The sequence below is a fragment of the Silene latifolia genome, chromosome 3, assembly GCF_048544455.1.
Source record: "Silene latifolia isolate original U9 population chromosome 3, ASM4854445v1, whole genome shotgun sequence".
NCBI lineage: Eukaryota > Viridiplantae > Streptophyta > Magnoliopsida > Caryophyllales > Caryophyllaceae > Silene > Silene latifolia.
In genome coordinates, this window is record NC_133528.1 from 121,189,840 (window position 1) to 121,205,453 (window position 15,614).

A 15,614-nucleotide genomic window follows, 5' to 3' on the forward strand; every position below is an offset into this window, starting at 1 on the left:
TTTTTTCTAATTAATAGTCAAATTTAAGAAAACCCTAACACTTCAAATCAAAACAAAGGTATGAATATTACTTACGATGTCGTAACTAATAATCGATTTCTAATTCCTATTTTTTTATTAGATCTAAACCTAGAACCTAGTGTTTTTTTCGTCAAAATCTACTTAGATTGCAATCATTGCAATGTTTTGGTTAATTTGATTATTGAATGACTGATCAATTTTTCTTTTATTGTTGAACATAGAGTTTGTTAATCTTTTTTAGTGCAGTGTGATCATTTTTTTTTTGCTAATTTGCAGGTTTAATCACGATTGTCGCAGATAATCGACATTCAATAAAATAATTGATGTATACTTGGTTATTTTACTGAACAAACGCAGTTATTTTATAGTTAACTCGATTTTTTACTAAGAAAATGTTCTCTGGTGTTTATAGTATTCTAAGGTAAAAACTCGGTTGTTTACTGAGAATAAGGTTATCTAGTATTTATAGTTATTCCACTGTAGAAACTTAGTTATTGTAATGAATAAATCGTGTTATTGTATTGATATGAAACTCAAATATAGTCAACTTTCTATGCTTTGTGTAATTCATCCTTTTTAATGCAACAATTTACTATTGGCATTCTCCTCATCCACCATATTCTTTAAATATACCTTATGGTAAATGGTACTCAATAAAATCCATTCCAATCAAATAATTGATGTTCAAGAGAATAAATTAAAGTAGAGTAATAGAATAACTGGTGTAGTGTAATTGAATAACTACGTCACTGTAATAAAATAATTTGTTTAATTTATTTCGCGCCATCTTCTTTACAGAAAAGCTGGCGATGATTGAACTATTCTCAGTAGAAAACTGATTTTCTTCAATGAAATGATTGAGATTTAGTGACGGTTGATTACAACAAATTCTGATAAAATTTCATTATTTTTTGGTGATTTGCAGGTGGAATGATGTTAAACAGGGATAATTGATGCTCAATGGAATAACTGACATCGTATAATAGAATAACTGATGTTGTATGATAGAATAATTACGTTACTGTAATAAAATAACTTGTTTACTGAGAATCCTCTGGCATGTATAGTTATTTTAATGTAGAAGCTCAATTATAGTAATAAAGAAACAAGGTTATTTTATAGTTAACTCGGTTATTTACTGAGAATAATGTTTTCTGATATTGATAATTATTCTAATGTAGAAACTCAGTTATTGTAATGAATAACTCATGTTATTGTATTGAACTGAAACTCAAATATAACCAACCTTCTATCTTTTGTTTGTTTTCATCTTGTTTAATTGAATAATTGGCCATTTTCAATAGAATAATTGACTTTCTTCAATGAAATGATTGAGATTGGTTAATACAATAACCAAGCTAATATATCCCCTTACCGATTTGCTGAGCGTGCTTTAGAAGAAGAAGAAGGCGAAAAAGATGAATAAGAAGCTGGATGATAAAAAGAGGATGAAGATGAATTTGACATAAGCAACGCTTATTTACAACATAAAAATAGAGTAATTACATCAGAGTTGTATAATAATTGCCTTAAATTATTACAATAACCGTGATTGAGCTTGACAATTACTATGAGTGAACTATTGTATACTATAATAATTATTACAATAACCGTGATTGAACTTTACAATAACCATGATTGAACTATTGTGTACTTTGTCTTATACTTTATCCTTGGAGTTAAACATTAACAAGAAGTTGTGTTGCTAGTGTTTTCACCATTCTTTCGAAAGAGAACCATGTCTAACCTATTGATGAGGGTTGAGCCAGCAAAAAGCAAAAGTTCGCTGCAAGAAATAAAAACAAAGGGCGTAAGTTGAAAATAACAATACAACTGAAATCATAACCACCCATAAGTATTGAAATAACCATAAAAACACTATAAAAAAAAACTATACTGCATTAAGACGCACCATTGTTAGCAACATAAGATTTCAATATTCATCTTCAAGTACTTCAATCTTATATTGATCTTTAAGTATTTCAATATTCATCTTCAAGTATTTCAATCTTATAAACAAATATACGAAAATAATACAACTGAAATAACAAACCTACTCAAAACTCCTTATAAACAACATGAAAACATACAAGTCATGTAGAAATAGCAGATCAAACACAAAAACCATAAAAATTATTGAAAAAACGAGAAAACAAGTAATAATTAACAACAACGACATAAGCAATTAAAGAAAAACGTAAAATAATCGAGATAGACAGTGAACATTAAACAAAGGTGAAATTAAAATGAAACAAAAATTAGCAACAAGACTAACACAAATAAAAAAAAAACGAAATTCATGCTTACATGAGAAAAAAATGAAGAAAATGAAGATGAAGAACATAAATTGCGAAATTAAAGGCAAAAACGAATTGCGGAGATGTCGATGGTGCATTGGATTTTCAGTAGAGAGAGGAATTTTGAGGATACAAAAAAAAAAATGATAAAACGAGAAAGAAAGAAAGAAGACATACAATGAAAATTTGGGGGTTTTAGTCTTGTCTCAAGATTAAATCTCAGTCATCCAACTTATATTAGATCAATGGTCTAGATTAAAGGGGTAACTCACCAAAAATGACAACTCATATGATCCTATATATATATAAATTGAATCATGTGAGGCACCCTCCTAAGGGTGAGGTAGTTGAACCCTTTTTAAACCATTGGATCTAATAATTGTAGGCTCACCGGATTATGACACGTGTCCCTATATAATGTCATAACACACCCAACTCAATTCATTTACTCACTCATTTACTCGTCATTCTTCTCCTCTCTCTCTCTCTCTCTCTCTCTCTCTCTCTCTCTCTCTCGCATCACCATTAACGTTGAGCTTCACATCCGCCATTATCCTCTCAAAACACACGGTCATTACTCTTCTCATTTACTTCATCCTTCTTCTTCTTCTCTCTCACACTCTTCAACTCGTCTTCAGCTCGTCACTCGCCATTAACGCTGAGCTTCCGACCGCCATTGTTATTGAGCTTCCCATCCGCCATTATCCTCTTCAAATCAGGTATATTCGATTGAATAAGTTCCATATCCTCGTCGTCATTATCACTAACATAATCAAGCACCGTCGAAACTTAAATTACTTATTTTTGTTATTGAGCTTAAATTACTTATTATTTTTGTTTTAATGCAGGTTTTAATCGTTTACTTAGCATAATCAAGCACCGTTGGAACGCCTAACATCAATTGAAAAGCAATTTTCCTGCTTCTTCGTACGGTTTTCCCCTCTTTCTTACCTATTATCACTTAAATTCAGTTAATTTTTGTAGCTTATTGTTATATTATCTTCAAACTTGGACTTAATGTTTGTCATCTGTTTCTTAAGATTTCGTTTACCCACTTTTGTGAAACCTAGAACTTATTTTGTGAATCTAGGAGGTAAATTTGTGAAACCAGTAGCTTATTGTTATATTATCTTCAAATCAGTAAATTTGGTTGTGTGTTGCATTTTGTCTTCTGTTGTTGTTGTTGTTGTTGTTGTTGTTGCTTGAGTTCTCATTGAATAGGTCTGAGATTATTCAAAGGTTTGCATAAATTACAGAGGTTTGCATAAATTATACTAGCTACTTTGTCTTCTGCTGTTGTTGCTTGAGTGTTCATTGAATAAGGTCTGAGATTACAAAGAAGCAGAGAAACAAATTAAGAAGAAAAGAGTAAAATAGATGATTTTAACCACTTATAATGACCAAGTTTCACAAAATAAGCCCTTAGATTCACTGAATAAGGTCTGAGATTCACAAAACAGGGTCTGTGAATTCACCAAATAAAGGTATGAGCAAAATAGATGATTTTAACCACTTATAATGACTAAGTTTCACAAAACAAGCCCTTAGATTCACTGAACAAAGTCCGAGATTCACAAAACAAGGTATGAGAATCTAAACCTTTTTATTTTCCCTGGTTTTGTGATTCCTAGATCTAATTTTGTGACCCTCCTTCACGTTTGTTTATTTTCCCAACTTGTTAGTCCAACTAACTAGGAATTTGGGTTTTGTATTTTCACATTTTTTTTGTTTAACTAATAGTTGTATTTCACTTATTTCATAGACAAGTATGACAAGTTGGTGCAATGGTTGTGTTGTTAATCTTCTTGACCAAGATCAAGTGTCATTTCGCGAACTTTATGTCACTGAAAAACAAACAGCTATGAATTTCTCTTTTTCGCCGTTAAAGGAAGTTATAGTGCCTGACCAAGCATATCATTCTGTTTTTAATAATCAAGATCTTATGCAACAAATCTTCTCTAAAATTGATCATTACGAAGATAAAGCACATATGGCTCTCGTATGTCAAAATTGGGCTCAACTATTTCTGATCCACAAAAGTGCACCTGGGGTCACCATGGCATATTGGCTTTCTGTAGACATAAATGAGGTGAATGGTGTTCGGGCTATTCGTAGGGGTCCTAGAATAGTCTTTCAAACATGCAAATGTTTCATGACGGAGGATATGATTGCCCAATTCTTACTGCATTATCACCAAGCAAAAATTCCATCTCAGAGTACTCATCTAAATGCTCTTGATGATGTTGCACGGAGTCAAGTTAATGAGTCATTGCATGTTTTAGTTACGCCGAGTGAAGAACGAGATATAGCTATTGGCATTGCTGCTGAGTTACTAGTCACTCGTAGAAATATCTCTTTTCTTGACTTACCTCTGATGATGATGTATATATAGCCTAGAGTTGTCCCTTGTTTGTAATGTACTATCTGTGTAACTAGGGCTTCGCACTTTAAGGTTTTAACTTTGCCCTTTTGTTATTTTGTATAATTTCCTAGTAGTGTCAACCTTCTATATAATTATGTACGTCTTAGTTTAACATTTTGGATAACATAAATTATCATGTAATCTTGTACTTTGTTTTAAATATTTGCATGGATCACTTTTCCATGTATAATGTAATGTTCTTTACTTCTGATTTTCCATTTAATTTTGTATTTGTTATCTTACATATTGTTCCATGCAATGAACAAGGGAAAGGGTTTAGGGTTGGATTAGGCGGATCCGTGGTAGCGGTCCGCCTAATCCAACCCTAAACCCTTTCCCGTCCCGTTTTTGGATACTCGGCCCCTCTAGTTAGATCCCGTCCCCCAAAAAGGGTTCACCCGGCCCCTCTAGGGTGTCTTTTGGTCTTCCGCCGTTCGAATTAGTTGAGCAAGGGAAAGGGTTTAGGGTTGGATTAGGCGGATCCGCGGTAGCGGTCCGCCTAATCCGCGGATCCACCTAATCCAACCCTAAACCCTTTCCCGTCCCGTTTTAGGACACCCGGCTCCTCTAGTTAGATCATGTCCCCCAAAAAGGGTTCACCCGTCCCCCTTATAGGGTGTCTTTTGGTCTTCCTGCCCCTCGAATGAGTAGCAAGGGAAAGGGTTTAGGGTTGGATTAGGCGGATCCGCGGTAGCGGTCCGCCTAATCCAACCATAAACCCTTTCCCGTCCCGTTTTAGGACACTCGGCACCTCTAGTTTGATCCCGTCACCCAAAAAGGGTTCACCCAGCCCCTCTAGGGTGTCTTTTGGTCTTCCGACATTCGAACTAGTTGAGCAAGGGAAAGGGTTTAGGGTTGGATTAGGCGGACCGCTACCGCGGATCCGCCTAATCCAACCCTAAACCCTTTCTCGTCCCGTTTTAGGACACCCGACCCCCTACTTTAAATCCCGTCCCAAAAAAGGGGTTCACCTGTCCCCTGTAGGGTGTCTTTTGGTCTTCATGCCTCTCGAATGAGTAGCAAGGGAAAGGGTTTAGGGTTGGATTAGGCGGATCCGCGGTAGCGGTCCGCCTAATCCAACCCTAAACCCTTTCTCGTCCCATTTTAGGACACTCGGCCCCTCTAGTTAGATCCCGTCCCCCAAAAAGGGTTCACTCGTCCCTCCTGTAGGGTGTCTTTTGGTCTTCCTGCCCCTCAAATGAATAGCAAGGGAAAGGGTTTAGGGCTGGATTAGGCGGACCCGCGGTAGCGGTCCGCCTAATCCAACCATAAACCCTTTCTCGTCCCATTTTAGGACACCCGCCCCCTACTTTAAATCTCGTCCCAAAAAAGGGGTTCATCCGTCCCCCTGTAGGGCGTCTTTTTGTTTTCCGCCGTTTGAATTATTTGAGCAAGGGAAAGGGTTTAGGGTTGGATTAGGCGGATCCGCGGTAGCGGTCCGCCTAATCCAACCCTAAACCTTTTCCCGTCCCGTTTTAGGACACCCGACTCCTCTAGTTAGATCCCGTCCCCCAAAAAGGGTTCACTCATCCCCCTTTAGGGTGTCTTTTGGTCTTCTTGCCCCTCGAATGAGTAGCAAGGAAAAGGGTTTAGGGTTGGATTAGGTGGATCCACGGTACGCGGATCCGCCTAATCCAACCCTAAACCCTTTCCCGTCCCGTTTTAGGACACCCGGCCCCTAGTTTAAATGATAAAAACTTATTTTGTGAATCCTGGAACTTATTTGGTGAATCCTGGAACTTATTTTGTGAACTTATTTTTCGAATTGTGGAACTTATTTTATGAATTGTGGAACTTATTTTGTGAATCTTGGAACTTATTTTGTGAATCTTGAAACTTATTTGGTGAATCCTGGAACTTATTTTGTGAACTTATTTTGTGAATTGTGGAACTTATTTTGTGAATCTTGGAACTTATTTTGTGAATCCTGGAACTTATTTGGTGAATCTTGGAACTTATTTTGTGACCTTATTGTTGGGATTCAATAATCTCAAATGTTGACATATTCATAGTATGATAGTTTAATTTAGTCATAAAATTAAAACGTATCTTATGCATGCAAAACAATTACAAAGTATAAGAAGAAAATCAATTCTTACATTGGATATTTCGGCAATATGGGCACTAGTAAGTTCACCTTCTTACTAGTTCTTGAGCTTTCCAAAAGTGGAAGAACAAGATTCAAGTTTAGAATCTCTCCTAAGGAATTATACCCAAGGAATACCCTTAAATGTTTTAATTAATATAAGACTAGTATTAACTAAAACAAGCTTAAAAATAACACAAAATGGAGATTTTGTTCTCTTTTATTTCGGTCAAGAGAGGAGGATTTTTATGAGTTTTCTTTCTCTAAAATATTTCACAAATGTAGAGAGTGATTATTTTCTAACCCCTAGAAAACAATGTTGTAAGTAATGAATAATAAATAGAGGGAAAAAAAATAGAGGAAAAACCCTTGCCTCTTTCCTCTAGAAAACCGGTGGGAAGGGGAGGAATAGGCCAATGCATGGTCTTTGTTCTTCTCAAGATAAGACTAGGTGTACATGGCTACATCTAGAGTATAATCATTGTGTTTCCCTTATTTAAAATAATCAACACAATTTAACTCTAATACTCCCTCCATTTCGGCACACACACACATAAAATGGAAGGTCCATTTTATTTTGTCATTTGTCAATTTTGTCATGTGTCACATGTTACATGACATGTTACACTATAGTGTATTTTTAACATATTAAAAATCAACATATTAATGAAATATGTCACATACAAAATTTAATTAGTAATTCTTGATTACTTGTACCAAAGCGGTTTATGGAATTATAAATTACAACGACTCGTATTCATAATAAATTATTCAACCTGTTTGAATTGTTTCGTAAACAACAATTTAATCCAAGTAATAAAACAATTCGATTACTTAGACCGTATCTCATTTAATCGAATTACAATGAGTCACGTTAATCTCACTCACAAAATCATCCATCAATTTTAAGCAATTTAATTAACTCGTATCGACATACGATTAATTAAATGATCAATTAAGAGTATTACTCTATAGGTATGACCTCAGGGTATCAACTGATCACCACCGTCGCGCGACAGTAATGTCAAACTCTAGTCAACCAATCATTACCGATATGTGTGGACTAGTTGACTGTAAAATATTACTTTCCCTCTTGTATTCTTAAATATGAGATTTAAACATGTGATCATCATGATCGACAATTGTGATCGCATCATTGTCGGGAACACATACTCCAACAATCTCCCACTTGTCCTCGACAAGTGTGCGTCACCAATTCTCTTGTCCTATTACTATCTCCCACTCAATGCAAGGTGTCTTTCGGGTCGTACTTGCAAGTGATCACATCGAGAGTGGTTTCCTCGATCTGGAGAATAACTGATAAACCGGAGTTATCTACCATAGATACCTTCCGAGCGTGGCCACGCATTTCCAGTTCATTACTCCTCGAGTGGCCCTGAGATATTGTTTTAACCCTGACAAAGGGGTGGACAATTCCTATCGCACTATTCCCTTCGACTAGCCACATCTCATCATAACCCAAAATAAGCCCTTTAACCCCATTTACGAAGGTCGTAGGAACATAAATCAAAGTTACTCTGAAATTGTGCCACCTTGGGCGAATAGTCTTTAGTCAAAAGAATCGACTCATTAGAATACTATAGTAGTTCTTGCCATGACCAGGCTATATAAATTTTCCAGAACTCTATAAGCGGTCATAAGGCCTGAAAAAGTGTTCCCAACAGTCTGCCTATGTGATCGACTAGTCATCTCATATGACTCTATGGCACTTGAACTTGCAATCAATCGCATCACACTCTAGTCACTTCGAGACGTCACCTCATACAAGTGACTATGGGCGAATACCATGTTAATCCGAATTCACTTTAACGGGGTTCAATATTGTCTCTACAACCCGTTTGGATGTAACAAAGTACAAGATGAGTTAATAATAACTCAAACGATAAATGTAGACATTTCACTTGAGTATTCAATACCATATTACTATTATATGTCTTACAAGTGTGTTAACACTTGTTAATGCAATAAAATTTAACACATCATGTGTCCACGTGCTCAATCTTTCGAATTGTGATTTCCCTTATTTTCATGTCATCTCTCATAGCATGAACTCTACCAAGCACATGTCTAGTCTTCAAACTAGACCTTGGGTCTTTAAACTTGTAAGAAACCCTTGTGTCATTATCACATAACCAACGACTTGGATTATGGTGGATAATACAACTCATATAAGTCAAGTGCTCCACCAACTCATAATGCACTAGGTATATGTTTTGTAGGATTCTGCAACAATTATCAAGATGATAGGTCTGGGACTTCTCACAATCCTAGCCTTTTAGAAAATACTAGTTTTGTGTAACTTCTTACAACATCTATGTATCCTTCCAAATACTTATTTCTCTCTTATCGTAATTGGCTTAGGATTCTTCACAAATCCTTATGTGTTTGGAAACTCTAGCATGTGTAACTTCTTATCACACAATTGAGTGTTCTTCCAAACTTTAGAATGGCCCATTAGTTCTCTTCGAGAATTCATGACGATTCTTATATGGCTTACCAATGACTCATCATGCTTAAGCATATGATTTATATAGGATATGTGCATGATTATTCTAATGGCGGAAACATTAGAGATCTCAATCATGTAGTCAATAGTTCTCAGGTTCAATGAATAACCATGACCTTCTCATGGTAATTCCATCTTCATCGATATGAATAACCTACATGTCTTGTTGATTTGATGTGTGCATCTTAGTGCCAATCCAACATCTCATGCATTAATTGGATTCATCTTTGTCCATATTCATCCAGAATTGAAAACTTAAGTGCTATCTTTATCAAAGATAGTATATGCTCGTCATTCTCAATGAGTAATAAGTTGTAAAATTCATGAAGGATGATTACTCCCACTAAATCTCATGTCTGCATATGAAATTCTCAAACTCCCACTTAATTCCACATGTTTCGTATTCGATCACTCAATCGAAACATTTAATGAATTGGAATTATTTTGCTTTGCTAGGTTGTCATGATAAAACCACATATGTTCTCAACATATCCTTCCAAAATACCTATTTGGAAAGAGGTTTCGATCTCTAACATTGGAAAGAGATTTTAATCTCTAACTTATTCATTCTTAAAATGAAGCGAGGCAATTTCATTACTAAAAAGTAAAATTCACCATGGAGCATACGTCCCTCTCAAAATACTCATTTCAGAAGGAGGTACAACTTGTCCATTTTCATGAATTTTAGCAATGACGCAAGCATGGTTAACCATAAACTAAGCTTTTATAGGCATCGATATGTCTTTCTATACAACTCTTAATCATAAATCTCATTTATATTCAAGGATGCATTTCTGTTTCATTAGGCTCTTAAGTAAACGTTGACTTTGAATCTTTATGTTAAGTCTTTCCATTAGTCATATCCATTTAAGTACTTTCTTTTGGTCTCCTCACGTAGTTACCCAAAGAACATCTTCTTTTGGTTTCTTCACATGGATCCCATCTATACAAATTATTTTCTCTTATATAGATCTCATCTACTCAAGGTATACAAATCATTCTTTGTGTCTTAATATTACTCCCACTCTATCTTTAAAATAAATACACTAAATATTCGAAAGATAGCTTTTGAGACACAAAAGATGTTTTAGTGAAGAAGGAGAGATATGGCATAGATAAATAGACTTATTAATAGAGATTTAATAGGTGTATGTAGGTTATTAAGTTTCCCTTAATCGAGTTCATCAACTCAATATCACTTTATAATTGATCACACACAAACTTCAAGTTTATGGACATATAATGAATCTATCATTATAATTGTCTATTGGATCAATTTCAAGTAGATATTCATATGTTTCTATGTCAAGCATATAAAGATGAATTTTAGAACAATTAAAATACGATAAACGTAGTGACTTGGGTTGCAAACCAAGTCACTATTAATCCAAAATTACAACCATTATTTAAAGGATTAAAACAAACTTCCACGTCAAACAAGGAAGTTGAAATAGTTCTAGAAATTCAAAATACAAAATGATAATAAAGACAACAAATAAAGTCAAGCTTCATGGGTGGCTACTCTTAGCTCCCTCGCGATTTCTCAAGCTTGCTTTTCCTTGCTTTTGTTGTTGCTTGGAGGAGGCCCTAATTACAATAAAAAGGGGATACATTATCACAACTTGTATCAAAATACTAAAGTTGAATTAGAAACATAAAAGAAGTGATAGTCATATACCTACTGGAGTGATCTTTCCAGACTTGATATCACCAAGATATTTGGAACAATTCCTCTTCCAATGTCCAATGCCATTACAATAATGGCACTTGTCAAGAGGACTCTTCTTCGTTTTGGAAGTGCTAGCTTCAAAAGTTATAGCCTTGGTTTTCATGGGAGCTTGCCTCTTGCCCTTTTTACTACTCTTCTTGAAGGTTCCCTTGCTCTTATTGCTTATATTGAGCACATCCTTAGAGGAGCTAGCATTTAGCCCCATGTCCCTTTCAGCTTGAACAAGTAACTTGTGCAACTCTTCAAGGGACACATCTTTGTCTTGCATGTTGAAATTCACCTGGAATTGTACATATGCTTTGACTTTGCTTAAGGAATGAAGAATTCTATCAACGATGAGTTCTTTGAGAATTTCAACCTTTTGAATCTTCAAAGTCTCGACATGCTCCAACAATTTGAGCACATGAGGACTAACCTTTTGGCCCTCTTTGAAGCCGAGATCAAAGAATGCCGAGGCCTCCTCATATTGGACGATCCTCGGTGATTGTGAAAACATTGTCACAAGCTTAGAGTAGATTTCATAGGCGGTGCCCATTTTAAAGGCTCTCCTTTGGAGATCCGCCTCCATAGAAAAAATCAACACATTTTTTATTGCGGCGGACTCTTTGTGGTAAGCCTCATATGCTTCCCTAGTGGTGGCACTCGACCTAGCATTAGGTTCGGGTGGAGGGGCCTCAATGAGGTAACGAAGCTTGTCATCACCTTGAGCAGCTAATTTGAGTTGGGCATCCCAATCGGAGAAATTTAACCCATTCTTTTCAAGTTTACATCGATCCATAAAGGATCGGAGCCATGAAACGTTAGTGAGAGTGTTTGCGTTGGTGTTTGGTGCGGCCATTGGTTATGAGAAATAAAAGCGGTCTACAAATCAAAATTAGAAGGAATAAAACATTTATCGTTATAATAATAAAACTTGTAAATTATTCAAACAAGTTTTATAGCTTTTATCTAGTGACCTCTACCCAACTAAGATAAATGATCCCGAGATCCAAATTCATATGAACTTGGGCACGGTGTAGCCGATTCATCCCTTATCAATATAACTCGGTGGATTAACTCTTTAATCGATTCTACTTTTAGAACTCTCGGTCGATAAAATTACTCTAATATTTATCTTTAGCACGGAACACATGCGACTACGGTCACGAATACTTCCGTTGAGCTCAACCCAAATTTCGATGTAATAACATTTTACTACCCCACTTCGCCAACGTAACAAGGTTTGTATTACGGTGAAGCCGGCTCAACTCCCTTATGAAATTGGTACTTCATGGGTTCTACTATTTGGTAAGGCTATTTCTCAATTATTAATTTAGCGAGAGGTCATGTCAATTTATTATCTATCACGTTTCAAGTGAACTAAAGCGGTGAACTACGATAATTATAATTGACACGGTCGATGACTCGATTAAATAAAATGCATATTTAGTTATGGCGATTTAGCGATGCATGCAAACATATAAAGAAAATGCAAAACATAAATATAAAGTCCTAGTATGGCCTTCCTAAAATAGTAAATCTCATAAACTATTACAAATTCGGAAACCAACTCCTTTGGTCCCTTGAACTTCGGTCTTGGCACGCATCTCGAGGTAACACCGTCTTCATGGAAACTCCGGGAAATTACAAAGTAATAAATAAAATTACATAATTTCCTATTATACATTTGTAATAAAAATAAATCTATTAAATTACAAAACGGTGATACGAGATCACAATAATTACAACTGAATCGATATTCCCATGCATTTCGGGTAATATCAATTAAAACTAAGGCCATACTAAGTAAAATTACATAATTCAAAAATTATATAAAATAAAAATATGACAATCATAAATAAAATGCAGCATTATAATATGTATGAACATGCTCAATTTTATGCTAAATCGCCTTTAAGAGCCAATATCGTATATTTTATTGGTTTTTACGGATTTGCGTGATTATAAACTTGTTAAAATCACAATATGTCTCATAAATTCATATTTATGATCAAGTTAATTACCCTAACAATCTTAGGACTTAAAACTTAGTCTTCACTAATATTTTGACAATAACTTAACTTAATTTCTAAATATTGTTCATTATTGGACCCAAAAATACAATTTTTTTATTTTATTAAACCATAAACTCCAAATAAAAATATAAAAGTTTCAAATAATTTCAAAATTTGAAATTTAAACTTGAACATTCTGGAAAAATACCATGACACTCATAATGTTCAAAACTTAGGTTAAAAAATTTCGAAAATTTATCAAGGAAAAACATCGTTGCGGTTTATCGGTTTCATCAATTATGACAATTAAAATATGATGAAATTAATTTTAACCAACTTTTCACTTTTAGATCCGAAATGTGGGATAAAATGCAACATATGATGTTTTTCTCTAATCATGAAATATGTTTTAGCATTATATACTAAATAAAGTCACTATTTATTGAAGTTTTACTCAAAAATTCATAAATCATGCTAAAGGAGTCCAATACCTCTAAGAGTTTTACACACACTGAGTAAAAATGCATGTGATAACATATTAAATTTCCATGACTAGATTCGAAATATAACTTATATTAACCTAATAAACCTTTTAAACTCGATTTAAACATATAAATTCCATATTTTATGCAAAATAACTTATTATTTCATGAAATTTAACATGTGACCAGTATATTATATATGTGAAAACATATCCAAAACTCACTGAAAAATTCGAAGTTTAGCTATTTGTCGTCCAAAAATGACATATTTCTCGTAAAAATCACATTTTAATGCCAATAATCTATAAAATGAACAATAAAAATCCATAAATCGTCCCATATGACCCAAAATCTATTTAGGACCAGAAAATTTTAACATGAAAAATTATTTTGTGATTTATCTTCATAAATCCTAAATAACAAGTTTTATTTGTTAACTAATTAACTCGGAAAAACAAACCCGATTTTGCATGCAACAACCATAATTCTCTGATTCCACTTGTTGGGATTCAATAATCTCATATGTTGACATATTCATAGTATGATAGTTTAATTTAGTCATAAAATTAAAACGGATCTTATGCATGGAAAACAATTACAAAGTATAAGAAGAAAATCAATTCTTACATTGGATATTTCGGCAATATGGGCACTAGTAAGTTCACCTTCTTACTAGTTCTTGAGCTTTCCAAAGGTGGAAGAACAAGATTCAAGTTTAGAATCTCTCCTAAGGATATATACCCAAGGAATACTCTTAAATGTTTTAATTAATATAAGATTAATTTTAATTAAAACAAGCTTAAAAATAACACAAAATGGAGATTTTGTTCTCTTGTATTTCGGTCAAGAGAGGAGGATTTTTATGAGTTTTCTTTCTCTAAAATATTTCACAAATGTAGAGAGTGATTATTTTCTAACCCCTAGAAAACAATGTGGTAAGTAGTGAATAATAAATAGAGGAAAAACCCTTGCCTCTTTCCTCTAGAAAACCGGTGGGAAGAGGGGGAATAGGCCAATGCATGGTCTTTGTTCTTCTCAAGATAAGACTAGGTGTGCATGGCTACATTTAGAGTATAATCATTGTGTTTCCCTTATTTAAAATAATCAACACGATTTAACTCTAATACTCCCTCCATTTCGGCACACACACACATAAAATGGAAGGTCCATTTTATTTTGTCATTTGTCAATTTTGTCATGTGTCACATGTTACACTATAGTGTATTTTTAACATATTAAAAATCAACATATTAATGAAATATGTCACATACAAAATTTAATTAGTAATTCTTGATTACTTGTACCAAAGCGGTTTATGGAATTATAAATTACAACGACTTGTATTCATAATAAATTATTCAACCTGTTTCAATTATTTCGTAAACAATAATTTAATCCAAGTAATAAAACAATCAAATTACTTAGACCGTATCTCATTTAATCGAATTACAATGAGTCACGTTAATCTCACTCACAAAATCATCCATCAATTTTTAGCAATTTAATTAACTCGTATCGATATACAATTAATTAAATGATCAATTAAGAGTATTACCCTATAGGTATGACCTCAGGGTATCAACTGATCACCACCGTCGCACGACAGTAATGTCAAACTCTAGTCAGCCAATCATTACCGATATGTGTGGACCAGTTGACTATAAAATATTACTTTCCCTCTTGTATTCTTAAATATGAGATTTAAACATGTGATCATCATGATCGACAATTGTGATCGCATCATTGTCGGGGACACATACTCCAACACTTATTTTGTGAATTGTGTAACTTATTTTGTGAATCTTGGAACTTATTATGTGAATCCTGGAACTTATTTTGTGAATCCTAGAACTTATTTTGTGAACTTATTTTGTGAATCTTCTAACTTATTTTGTGACTGCTGGAACTTATTTTGTGAATGCTGGTATCTAATTTGTGAACCTTGGTACTTATATTGTGAACCTTGGAACATATTTTGTGAATCTTGACCATAACATTCTGAAACTTGTAACTGAATTGTTGTATACTTTACTTAGTTTGCATTTCCTTATTAATG